The sequence below is a fragment of the Diorhabda carinulata genome, chromosome Y (assembly GCF_026250575.1).
Source record: "Diorhabda carinulata isolate Delta chromosome Y, icDioCari1.1, whole genome shotgun sequence".
NCBI classification, from domain to species: Eukaryota; Metazoa; Arthropoda; class Insecta; order Coleoptera; family Chrysomelidae; genus Diorhabda; species Diorhabda carinulata.
The window spans coordinates 12,570,696-12,584,589 of record NC_079473.1 but is presented as its reverse complement, the minus strand read 5'-3'; the positions used below and the strand labels follow the sequence as shown (position 1 = coordinate 12,584,589).

The 13,894-nt window shown below is 31.9% G+C and overlaps 1 long non-coding RNA gene across 1 annotated transcript; it reads right to left on the bottom strand.

Annotated features, from left to right (window-relative positions):
- Nucleotides 1-1,659: 1,659 nt before the first annotated feature.
- LOC130903031 (uncharacterized) lies at nt 1,660-6,347 on the bottom strand. The gene is made up of 2 exons (XR_009060522.1): nt 4,933-6,347; nt 1,660-4,508 (listed from the first exon to the last, which is right to left on the bottom strand). It is a non-coding gene; the product is annotated as an uncharacterized LOC130903031 (long non-coding RNA).
- Nucleotides 6,348-13,894: the final 7,547 nt, after the last annotated feature.

Here is a 13,894-nt window from a genome sequence, read left to right as displayed (position 1 = left end):
AACGTTGGCTCCGAGGATCTACCTGAGATTGAAGAGGAAGAAATTGTAAAAGCTTTAAATCAACTAAAAAACGGAAAGGCGGCAGGTGACGATAACATCATACCGGAAATGTTGAAGGAAGGTGGAAGCCTACTGATAAGAGAGCTTAAATCATTATTTAATACATGCCTAACCGAGGGAAGAATACCACAGGATTGGAACACCGCGATAGTCATACTGATATATAAGAAAGGTGATCCAAGCAACCTAGAAAACTATAGACCAATCAGCCTGCTATCACAGATCTACAAGCTTTTTATGAGAATAATAGCAAACCGCCTTGAATTCAAACTCGACGCATACCAACCCTATGAGCAGGCGGGCTTCAGAAAAGGCATGAGCACAATAGAACATCTCCACACCGTAAGGATACTGAACGAAAAAGTAACGGAATATAACATCCCATTATGGATCGCCTTCATAGATTTTAGAAAGGCCTTCGACACAGTTGAATTTTGGGCAATTATCAGGTCAATGAAAAATGCAAGAATAGACCAACGATATATTGACATTATACAGACACTAAATGATAACTCAAAAATGAAAGTAAGGCTATATGAAGACACTGAGGAAATCATAATTAAAAGAGGCGTTAGACAAGGAGACATTGTGTCACCCAAATTGTTTACACTGGTGCTAGAAGACGTTTTTAAGAGCCTACATTGGGAAGACAGAGGAATTGATATATCGGGAGAAAAACTAAGTAACCTAAGATTTGCCGATGACATTGCCATTTTTGCCCCAAACAGTGAAGAATTAGAATACATGCTTATAGAACTACAACAAGAAGCAAGAAAAGTAGGCCTAGAAATGAACATTTCTAAAACCAAATTCATGACAAACCAACGGACAAACAAAGAGAGTATAAATGTGCGAGGACAACAGATAAAGAAAGTGAACTCTTATATCTACCTAGGTCAAGAATTAACATTGGGTAAAACCAATCAAGAACTTGAAATTAACCACAGAATACATCTAGGATGGGCGGCCTACGGGAAGATGCGACACGTCTTCAACTCCAACCTACCCCTCAAACTAAAAACCAAACTTAGATGAAACTACTGGACTATTTGTAGTAGATTCAGATCAATCACATTCATCACGTGGATTGTTAAATTCTTCAAACTCTTTAGTTTTGAACCAAACTGACAGTGCAACTAGTGACGTAAGTCCATCTCGTCCATCAATAATTACTCTTAGTGAGCATTCAGGAATTATATCAAAAAAAAGGGCTCGTAAGAATCAAGGCGAAACTAAAGACTGGGAACGAAATAAAGTAAAAAAAGCTCGTGAAGAAGGTAAGGGTTATTTTAGCATAACTAGGAAAAAGAGTGAGAAAAGTTCATTAACTCAAAGAAATGAAAGAAAAATAAAACCAGGATGTACGTCAAAAAAATGTGCTGCTAGTCATAACAAAAAGTGCAATGAAATTTCTGAAAAAACAAGAAAAAAAATTTTCAATTCATTTTGGAAGGACTTAAGTTGGGACCAAAAGAAGTCTTACGTGATCTCTCTTGTTACCAAAGAAATTATTCCTCGGAAAGAAAATTCAAAGGACTCTCGGCGGAATTTCACTCTTAAATATTATCTGATGGTCAATAATCAAAGGTTATTAGTATGTAAAAAAATGTTCTTGAGTACATTGACTTTAGGAGAATCCCAAGTTCTAAACTGGGTAAAGAAAAGTGATGATTGCGGTTTATTGAAAAAAACAAAATTCAAAAACACTAGAAAAAATTCTACAGAAGTCAAAGGAAAGCTATCACATGTTGAGAATTTTTTAAATAAGTTGCCCAAGATGGAGTCACACTACTGCCGAAAAGATACTTCAAAATTATATTTAGATAATTTATACAAGTCTGCTCAAGATGTATACCGGGATTTTTCAAAATCTATGAAAGAGCTGAATATTCCAGACAATGAAGTGCCTAGCTATGGATTTTTACTTAAAAAAATGCAATCTATGAATATTGACATTTTTCAACCGCGTAAAGACTTCTGCGATACTTGTTTTGCTTTTAAAAATAAAAATATATCTATAGAAGAGTACAATAATCATGTGAAAGAAAAAGACCGTGCTCGGGATGAAAAAGAACAAGATAAAACAAAGGCTATTGCTGGAGAGATCAAGGCATTCACTGTAGATGTCCAGGCTGTGCAAATGATACCACATTTACCAGCAGGTGCTCTTTACTTTAAACAGAAATTAAAGTGTCATCAATTTACAGTGTATAATATAGCTAATGGAGATGTATTGTGTTATGTATGGCACGAAGGTGAAGGTGGCATGGATGGTAACGTTTTTGCGTCTTGTCTTCTTGATTTTTTACAAACCGAAGTTGAGCTTGATACGCCGATTGTATTTTACAGTGATGGTTGCAGTGCCCAGAACCGCAATGTCACTATAGCTAACGCTTTATATCAATTCGCTGCAAAAAATAATATTGAAATATGTCAAAAATATTTAGTTAAAGGTCACACACAGATGGAATGTGATTCGGTTCATGCAGCAATAGAAAGACGTAAAAAAGATCGCGAATTGTATGCACCGTGTAACTTTGTAAAAATTATTGAAGAGTCTAGGATGAAAAAACCGTACAAAGTTAAATATCTTGATTATAAATTTTTGAAAAATTACTCTGATTTAAAATTTTACAAATCAATTCGGCCTGGAAATAAAACTGGTTCACCAACAGTATTACAGTTGAGAGGATTAAAATATAGTCAAGACAAGATAATGTTTAAGTTATCCTTTGATAACGAATGGGAGGATCTTCCACAACGTTTGAACAAAAAAATTTCTGTCAATACTGATATTAAGGCTTTATATTCTAAAGAAATCCCATTAACTAAACAAAAATACATGGACTTATTATCTCTCAAACAATTAATACCTAAGGACTATCACTCTTTTTATGGAAATTTAAGATACGTGAATAATGAAAATTAAAAATGATATTTTTTTAAATCTGCAAGTATTGTCTGTAGGCAATGAAAAAAAATAATATTTGATGATTATTTTATTTTATAATTCTATTCGAAAAGCCAATGAAAGTGATTAAAAGTATTAATGAAACTATGTGATATTAATACTAATACTAGAATTAAGACAACAAATTTATCTAGATTTAAAAGAGTAATATATTGTAGTAATTAAGAACTCTTATTATTTAAAAGTTAAACAATAACATTTTTATTCGATTAAGAATGATTTAAAAAGTTAATTTGTTCGCAAAATAAAATAATTAACAAAACTTTTCCATGTACTTATATTTGTAAAGATTACTACGCAATCACGTATGTTACGTTTTTTCCTCTGCAGCAAACACGTATCTCAGAAAATAAAAGAAAAAATAATGATTAAATGTTTTAAATGCTAAACTTATCTCAAAAATTTATTAAGAGTGAATATTTTTTAAATTAATAAAAAAAATTGTTTAAAAAAATTTTCAATCTTAATATATATAAATCTCGTGTCACAATGTTTGTCCTCAATGGACTCCTAAACCACTTAACCGATTATAATAAAATTTGCACACCATGTGCAGTTCGATCCAACTTGAGAGATAGGATAGTTTAAATCTCAAATTATAGTCGCAATTTTAATTTATTGCTAATTATTCGTCTGTTATTATTTGACAGTCAAAATTATCTGTTAACTCCAAATGATTCTAACAGATGTCGATACCTTTCGACTGGGTTGAGTAAGTAATCAATAGATGGCGCTGCTATGGTAAATCTACGAACGTGTCATATAAGCTACATTTTCACAGCATAATTACCACGTGTTGTTGACGCTATAAAATTAATTAAATTTATTTTGTAGTGAACGAAATACCGCATAATTCAATTATTTCCACTTTTTAAATTTTTGGTGTTAGCATAGCCGGCCACGTGTTACTTAGACTGAAATGTTAATTGAATTCATATTATAATGAAGATAATACAGTGAAATTAATCCTGCTTTTTACTTATTTGTGCTTCATTGATCAAAACTTTATAATTTAATTTGAATATATGTATGTAAGTATTATCACATAATTATAAAATTTAATTAAAATGTCAATGAAAAAATGATACACAATTTCCTACACTTTTTCAATAGTTGTACAAATATTTTTTTTTATTGTTTTTATTTAATCTCTATTATTTAGCACTTATTATTTCAATGTGCAATTTTCCGATTGAATTTTTAAATTCATTAGATATACCTGGAATGCCACCACATAATCTTCGATTAAAGATTGGTTCCCCTATTATTCTCCTCCGTAATTTGAATCCGCCTCAATTATGTAACGGTACGCGTTTGGTCATCAAAAAGATCACCGGTAACATTCTTGAAGCAACCATTTTGGCTGGGAAGTTTAAAGGAAAAGTGGTTTTGCTGCCACGTATTCCGATGATACCATCAGATTCTACCATACCCTTCAAAAGGCTACAGTTTCCAATTCGTTTAGCTTTCGCCATGTCTATAAATAAATCTCAAGGTCAAACAATGTCCATTTGTGGTTTAGATTTGGAAAATCCATGTTTTTCTCATGGGCAACTATATGTTGCGTGTTCACGTGTTGGGAAACCGTCGAATCTATTTGTGTTAGCTAAAGACAGGTTAACCAAAAACATTGTGCACCGATTGGTGTTAAATTAAATTGAAATTGAAAGTATTTATAATTCAAAAAAAGAGACATTAATGTTTAAAAGTTTAAGACTGTCTGCCTTGCCTACCTCATTCATGATGTTTAAGCGTCACATGTTATTTACTGTATTATACTGTAATATACTTATTTGTTATAAAATTAAATGGAAATAATAAATCTGATAAATTTTTATTTTGTATTGATTTCTGCTTAATATCAAGTGTAAGAACATTTTAATTAATTGTGTTCAACGTACTTCCCCTTCAAATCTCAATCCAGTGAATTTGTATACCACCATCAACATTTTCGTCTTTGTTCGTAAATAATTTCATTGTACTAAAGGGTTATAGTAGTAGAAAGTCAAATAAGGAGATCACCATTTTTTTTTTTCAAATACCATCTGTGTAAATAAGCATAGTGGACTCCGTGTCTGATGTTCTTTTATCGTTCCTCTTAGATTGTTTACTATAATGTAATATAACAAAAACTTCAGCCACAGCAACGCGTGGCCGGGTCAGCTAGTTTCATTATAAAATGTTTTTTGTCATTCCTGAAAAGTAGTAGTTTTTGAGATACGACGTGCGTCAGAAAACCATCGATTTGTCAAATTGATTTAGACGCAGAATTTGTTATATGCTGTTCAGACTCTGATATTTAAATTATACTTCTGGGAAATATGGATCATTTAAACGCTTTTTCATTTTCATTTTCATTTTCAAAAATTTGGAAAAATATGGGTGTAGGCAATCATCAGCGATACATCAACGTAAATGAACTGTACCGAATCCTTGGTGTCTCTTTATAGAAAGCTATACCATGTTTCCAGGTGCTTACTGGATGTAAGTACACGCCAGCATTTTTTAGAAAAGGTAAAGTTAGGCCTTATAAATCAAATTTTATTTTCAATAAATTCAATAAATTTTAAAACGTTAATGACGCATTTTTCAATTTTCTTCTCTCTAACTGAACTTTATTCCAATTTTATTTCTGTTCCAATGTTTGAATTTCTTATATATAAATTTGTTCTGAATAGAAGGAATGTAAGTAACGTAATTTTGAAATTATTTTCTGTCTCATTCTTGATCATATTCTACAACTCTCTCTCTTTCTCTTTGACTACTAGCATCATAGGGCAATACTTTACATGAGTTTTTAATTTTTTTGGCAAATTATCTTTAGACTATTTTATCTTCAAAGAATACAATATAAAAAATACGGACATTCTGAAATGCTTTGAATTTTTGATTCTAAGCAATAAAAAATTCGCACACTGAAAATGCCTGGCAATAAAAAATGTGTGTCTGTGAGACCTATCTAAATTCAAAACTTTAAAAATTACGCGTTCAATAATTATTAAAAAATTCAGGATTATTACTTGTACAAGTAGGATACGCATTAACAAACGCAAACGCTACTGCTAGCCAGGTAGCCCAGACTCTAACCGAAAGAGTTTCTTACTCAACATATCAAAAAATCAACTGACCTGGAATTCTCTCTCAAAAACGTTACTAGCTCCTATACTACTACTCTTCAAATGAGTATAGAAAAATCATTTTCCTGTCAAATAATGAATACAATAATTTGAAGTGGCATCCTACAAATTTTCTTTCATTATTATTTGTGTTTCCATTAATGAATTGTAGTTGACATTCAAAAGATGGAGCATTTCAATATTGGAAAGACTTAAAAAAAAAACACTTTCTTTATTTATGCTCAGCTACTAAGCCTTTGATGTGTTTAAAAAAATTTAATTTAAAAATTTTGTCCTGTTCATTAAACAAATACCTCAAAGTTTGTATGGGAAGAAAAATGTATATGGTAATCACATATTTTATTACCTTCACTTTCTACAATATGCAATAGTTAAATACAGAGTACACATATAAATATGTTAACATGTGAAATAGAGTAGCAGCATTTTAGTTATATAATATCGTCGACAGACTAGCAAATGCCAAATGTAGTTCCAAAGAATATAAAAAAATTGTATATTTTAAACGAGATATCCCCTACAATATTTGACAATTTTCAATTATTTTTTTATTGCTAGATAAAGGCAAATATATATTGACCATCGATGTGAGGAAAGTAGGAAAATGTTTTTATTACAACCGTTACGTTGGTATCAACATGCTGAGAAAATAAAATGAGTCACTTTGTTTATACTGGTTTTATAATGATATAATATTGGTTTTATTTTATTAAATTATTCTTTTCTATGTTAGGCTAAGAACTCATAGACTACAATATGTAAATACTCATTTTGTTTACATTTCTTTGTTTCTAACATAATGGAGCGCCTCCTCTTCATCTCAGAGGTGTTCTTTGGCTAGGGATGGCCAACCCGCTGTTTGCCTGGGAGAGTTTGGCGGCTTAGAAATTTATCAAACATTAAAAAAAATATCATTGTACCAATAGTCTATTCTGGAATGCCTGAAAACGCGGAATCGCAACAAAAGTAAAAATAATAATCTAACCATACAGAGATTATAATAATACTAAAATTTCGTTTTTCTTTTTTTTTTTTTTTCTTTTTACAAAATCATTGTGACATATTATTCGAAATGTGTGACAGAGATGTTTTACATACAAATTAAATGTGTCTCTTTGCGCCGCCTAATGTTACAAAATGATCTTGCTTAAAAAAATCATATAGAATCCTTTAATATAAAATTATTTATTGAACTTCTGAAATATTATCATTAAATTTATTAGAATATAATAAACGTAAAGGTTTGCATTATTAAACAAAAAAATATTTTATCGTTGGGTCCGGCTACGTATGTTTTTTCTTGCTATCTTCTGTCACGCATTTCGCAAAACAAAAAACGCTTCTTAGCTGTTTGACCTTCAACACTAAGCAACAGTACGGTTTTCTCTTCCCCCTTGGCCTCATGCCCTGAGGCCCCACCCGGGAGCGAGCCGAGTTATTCGCCTGTAGGAAGTGAACAGAGGTGCGTGTGTTTATTCGGCGACCGCTCTGTCACGTAAGTAAGAAAAACCTTTGCTGGAGGCTCCACCAGAATGTTTATTATCCAGTCCAAAAGTTTTAGATCATGATATCAAAACCAGATGTGGTCGTGTGATAAAAAAACCGGACAAACTAAACTTATAGGAGGAGATGTATGATATAGGTTATCAATTATATATTTGTTTCATAGCTATCCTGCCACCTTTGTACGAGTCAATTAAAAGTTACAATTAATTGGCTCAACAGGCATGGGGGGTTCCACTCCTGGGAGCTGTAAGACCTTGAAGTTGGTGGAGTGGCTCAGTAACTTTCTCTCTTCTTGTGCCGTCTTGACGGACTGGTGGAGAGAAGTGAAGCTAAGAAACAGCTCAAAAATCCAAGGATTCAGCGTTGTACGCTGATGTAATGACAATTGTTGTCCTCCCGGCGTACGACACTCCCGTGAGGAAGGCATTAGCTTCCACCCTACCCCTGGCCAAAAAAAAAAAAAAAAAAAGGGGTTCAGGTTGTTAATATTGACAAACAATATAGTTCTGTGGTCAAACCTGAAAAATGTGTTTCATATACAAAAAAGAAGAAGAGAGCGGGAAGCTGAGTAGATAGACTGAAGGTGGTGTCGAAAGCATAGTCGACAGAGTGAATTAAGTTTTTAGTTATTATTATAAAGAATTATTGTAGTCATTTTGTTCCAATAAATAATTTTATTTAACACACTCTATACAACGCACATTTAAACCTAACATTGGTTATGGGCCCAGAGGGAGTGTGTTAAAAGTGGAAAATTAAAAGGTTACTATAACAAAAAGGAAAAAATGGCGAGTATGGAAAACAAACATGGAATCTTTCCATTTAATGGAGATAACTTTGATAATTGGAAATTTCGGTTAAACTCCGTATTAAAAGCAATGGATTTAAGTGATATCCTAAAAGAAGTACCACAAAGCAATAGGAATGATGATTGGCAAAAGAAAAATAACAAATCCTGTATGGTGATTATACAAAGTGTAGCAGATACTCACCTAGAATATGTGAAAGAAACAGAGATAGCATATGAGATGATACAAAAATTAGAGTCAATTTTTAGTAAAAAAGGTACATGTTCCAAATTTTATTTACTAAAAGAACTAATTGGCCTGAAATATGAGTATGGGAAGAATATGCAAGATCATTTTTCAAAATGTGACAGAATTTTTAGAGAACTTAAAAATTTAGGAAGCTCTTTTGAAGAATCTGATATGTCATGTTTCTTATTATTGTCAATGCCACAAGAATTTGAAAATGTAGTTACAGCATTACGAACCATGTCGGATGATGATCTCAAACTAGAATTTGTCAAACAAAGGCTTCTAGAGTTTTCAGTAAATAAAAAGTTTGATAAAAGTCTTAAAAATGTTGGCGAGGTGCCCTCTTCATTTAATGCAGAGCAAAAGGTACTGAAATGTTTTAAATGTGGTAAAATGGGGCACTCTGCAAGTATTTGTGGTATAAAATGTCATGTGTGTGGTAAAATGGGATATAAGGCGAAGCAGTGTTTTAGAAATAAGAATAATAAACAGAGTCAAGACATCAATAGAGCTAGTTATTCCAAAACAGAGGTCGACAATGAACTTGAAGATGATTCTATAGCTTTTTGTGCAATCTCAGATTTTCAGACAAGCAAGACAGAATGGTATGCAGATTCAGGAGCAACACACCATTATGTTAATAGAGAAGATCTGTTGGTGAATATGCATAGATTCACAGAACCTAAAATAATACAGCTGGCAGAAGAAGGTAAGTTCATGGAAGCTACTTGTATCGGAGACATTGAAGCAGTAAGTAAAGTAGAAAATAAAAATGTGCCGATAACAATAAAAAATGTACTATGTGTGCCAAATTTAAGAGTGAATTTATTATCAATCTCTTCAATAGAAAAAGCCGGTTTTGAAATTGTTTGTGTCGATGGTAAAATCATTATAAAGAAAGGAAAAACTGTGTTTGTTAAAGGCGCAAAATGTAACAATTTATATAAAATAATTTTTATGCATAACAATAATGAATTTGCAAACTTGGCAGCCAACAGTAAAGATAAGCAACTTTGGCATTTCAGGTATGGTCATTTAAATTACAATTCACTTTTAAAAATTAAAAACTTGAATTTAGTGGATGGGATGCAGTTTGAAAATTCAGAAGTGGAGACCATATGCGATGTGTGTGTAAGATGTAAACAAAAATGCTTTCCGTACTACTCAAAGATATCTAGATCAAGTAGAGTATTGCAGCTTGTACACACGGATGTTTGTGGTCCAATTAAACCAGTTTCTCGAAATAATAATTTATATTTTGTAACTTTTGTTGATGACTATTCCAGGTTTGTAATGGTTTATATTATCAAAAATAAAGATGAGGTATTTAGATGTCTAAAAGATTATGAAGCAAAAGTAGCATCTTTGTTTTGCACAAGAAGGATATCTAAAATTAGATGTGATAATGGTGGAGAATATCGTTCTAAAAAAATTCAAAATTTTTGTTCTGAAAAGGGAATACAAATATCTTACACTCCTCCTTATACTCCTCAGCTTAATGGAGTTGCTGAAAGAATGAATAAGACCCTGATGGACAAGGCGAGATCTATGATAATCCAAGCAAACATGGACAAAATATTTTGGGAAGATGCTATCCTTGCAGCCGCCTATATTACAAATAGAACTCAATCATGCTTAGTTAAAAATAAAACACCGTTTGAATTATTTTACAATAAAAAACCCAATGTCGCTAATATGAAGGTGTTTGGTTGTATTGCATATACAAGAATTCCTGATTCATTAAGAAATAAGCTGGATGAAAAAGGTCAAAAATGCAGATTCATAGGATACACAGAAAATGGATACAAACTTTGTAATAAAGAAGAAGAAGAAGAAATGTTTTGTTCAATGAAAGCTGTTTCTCTTTAGAAGAAAACAAAAATTGTAATATTCAAGCTGAAAATGAAGAGTTTGAAGATGAATATAGTAAAGAAAAAGAAGTAAAAAATCTTAGTTTAAATGAAAGAATTCAAGAATCAAGAGAAAATATTCTTGAAAATGTTGAAAATAGTACAGAAGAAGAAAGGCCTAAAAGACAAGTGAAGTTACCATTAAGATTCAATGACTTTGAATTAGATGTAAGTTGTTTAGCATTAATTTCCGAAATATCAGATGTCCCGAAATCATACACAGAAGCGAAGAAAACTTCAAATTGGCCAAGCTGGGAGAAAGCTATTGAAGATGAACTAAATGCATTAAACTATAATGACACATGGAAGTTGGTTGAAAGACCAGAAAATGAGGATATAATAAGCAACAGATGGGTGTTCAGAATTAAGGATGACGGTGCAGGTAATTTTAGTTATAAAGCGAGATTAGTAGCAAGAGGATTTGAACAAAATAATTTCAATGAGTTTGGACAGATACATGCGCCAGTAGCAAGGCTTTCCACTTTAAGAATCCTAATTTGTATTTGCAATAACTATGATTTACTTTTGGAACAATTGGATGTAAAAAACGCTTTCTTACATAGTAAAGTTAAAGAGAAAATATTCATGGAATTACCTGAAGGTCTTAAAGTAACAGTTGCTGATAAAAATAAGGTTTGTATGCTAAATCGGGCAATATATGGACTAAAACAAGCACCCAAAGCTTGGAATGAAACCTTCAATGATTTAATGGTAAACTTAAATTTTAAAAGATCAAAATCTGACTACTGCTTATATAGTTTCCTTGATCAAAGCATAAGATGCTACTTACTTCTGTATGTTGATGACATTTTGATTGCGTGCAATGATTCTACTTTTCTCAATCAACTTAAGTTAAAGCTATGTCAAACGTTCAAAATAAAAAAAAGTATTAATGATGAATTTGATTTCTTAGGTATTAAAATACAGAGGAATCAGAAAAGTGGAGTCATGACTTTAGATCAGATTTCTGCTATCAACACCTTAGTAAAAAAATTCAATGTAGAAAATTGTAAGAAGGTCAAAACTCCTATCGAAAAAAATTTGAATTTAAAAAGATGTGAAGAAAGTCAAAAAACAAAATCACCTTATAAAGAACTTTTGGGGAGTTTGATGTATATAATGATGGGCACAAGGCCTGATATTTGTTTCAGTATTAGTTTCTTTGGGCAGTTTCAAGATTGCGCTAGTGACGAACATTTCAAACATCTTCTAAGAGTGCTCAAATATTTAAAGTTTAGCGTTAATTGTAAATTGCATTTTTACAAAGGTGACAGTAAATTAGTTGGATACTGTGATGCAGACTGGGCTAATGATATTTTAGATAGAAAATCTATAAGTGGTTATTGTTTTAAACTATTCAATAATATTATTTCTTGGTGCTCTAAGAAGCAACCATTTGTAACATTGTCAAGTACAGAGTCTGAATTTGTGGCAGTATGTGTTGCATCATGTCAACTACTTTACATTAAAAACTTGTTAGAAGATTTAAATCTTACTTTAGATTTACCAGTTTGTTTATTTGAAGATAACCAAAGTGCCATTAAACTACTGCAAAATTTTGAAAACAACAAGAGATGTAAGCACGTAGATGTTAAGTTACATTTTGTATTAGATTTAATAAATGAAAATATTGTCAGGATTGAATACTTATGTACTACTGAGCAACTATAGGTTTGAGGGAGGCTGTTAATATTGACAAACAATATAGTTCTGTGGTCAAACCTGAAAAATGTGTTTCATATACAAAAAAGAAGAGAGCGGGAAGCTGAGTAGATAGACTGAAGGTGGTGTCGAAAGCATGGTCGACAGAGTGAATTAAGTTTTTAGTTATTATTATAAAGAATTATTGTAGTCATTTTGTTCCAATAAATAATTTTATTTAACACACTCTATACAACGCACATTTAAACCTAACAGAGGCCAGTGTTTTGGACTCGAGAAAAGACGATTCTAATACGCGGCTTTTCGTCAACACGTTTCAATAAAGACACGTGGTGTTACATTAACAGATTCGTTTTATTTTAACAAAATAGCTCCGATCATGGTATAATACATGGTGTCAGGTGTAAAAACTTGATAAAAAAGCTTGAGTAAATTTCGTACATTCGTACTTAGACATTAGTAAGCTGGACTTTGCTGCGATATAAGTAGAAGCCAACAGCAATCATACTTCAAACCTCCAGATCCTTTATCCATTGAAGGAAGCCTAGCTGATAACTGGCAAAAATTTGAACAAAAGTTTCGAAATTTTCTGACTGCTACAAGTTTAAGCAATGAAAATGATGAAAAAAGGTTGCAATTCTATTGAACTTAGTTGGTGATGATGGTCTTGATTTATTTAACTCTTTTGATCCGTTACCGGAGGCCCAGAAAACTCTTGATAATGTCTTGAAAAAATTTAGAGATCACTGTGAACCAAAGAGAAATGTTATATATGAAAGGTTCTTATTTAACAGTATAATACAAGAAGAGGGACAAAGTTTTGATAGTTTCCTGACAGAATTAAGAACAGCGGGAAAAACAACTGGTTATGGTAATTTATTAGAAGAATTTATAAGAGATAGGATAGTGATGGGCATCTACGACCAAAGCACTAGAAAAGAATTGTTAAGAAAATCTGATCTAAAGTTGACACAAGCAATAGACATCTGTAGAACAAGAGAAGTTAGTCAAAAATAGCTGAAGGCTTTGCAGAATGAAGCTAGTGTAAGCTCTGTAAAATCTAAGCATTTTGTGAAAGAAATAAAAGAAGGGAAATGTGAATTCTGTGGCTATGTACATCGAGAGAAAAATTCATGTCCTGCTTGGAATAAAACATGCGCAAAATGTCAGGGACGCAATCATTTTGCGAATGTGTGTAAAAAAGAGTATAATATTAATCAGTCTGAGAAGAAATGGGAAAAAAAGAAGAGCTATAGAAGATTGGGCAGAAGAAAAGTGAATAAAGTAGAAACTGAAACTTTTAGTGATAGTGAATCAGAAAATATTGAATGTGAGAGCAGTTCAAATGAGTTATATGTTCAGTCTATAAAAAAAGTTGGTTCTGTTAGTAGTGTAAAGAAACCATTGTCATGGTTGAAGAAAATTATTGTAGAAGGTCATAAGGTAACATTTAAGCTAGATACAGGATGCGAAGTAAGCATTTTGACTTTAAATATTGTTAAAAAACTAGGGCTTCTTGATAAAATGCAAAAATCTAAAATCAAACTAGCTCCGTATGGCAGTCGTGATTATGTATTCGCTCCATTAGGAGAAATCACTTTAAAATGTCAA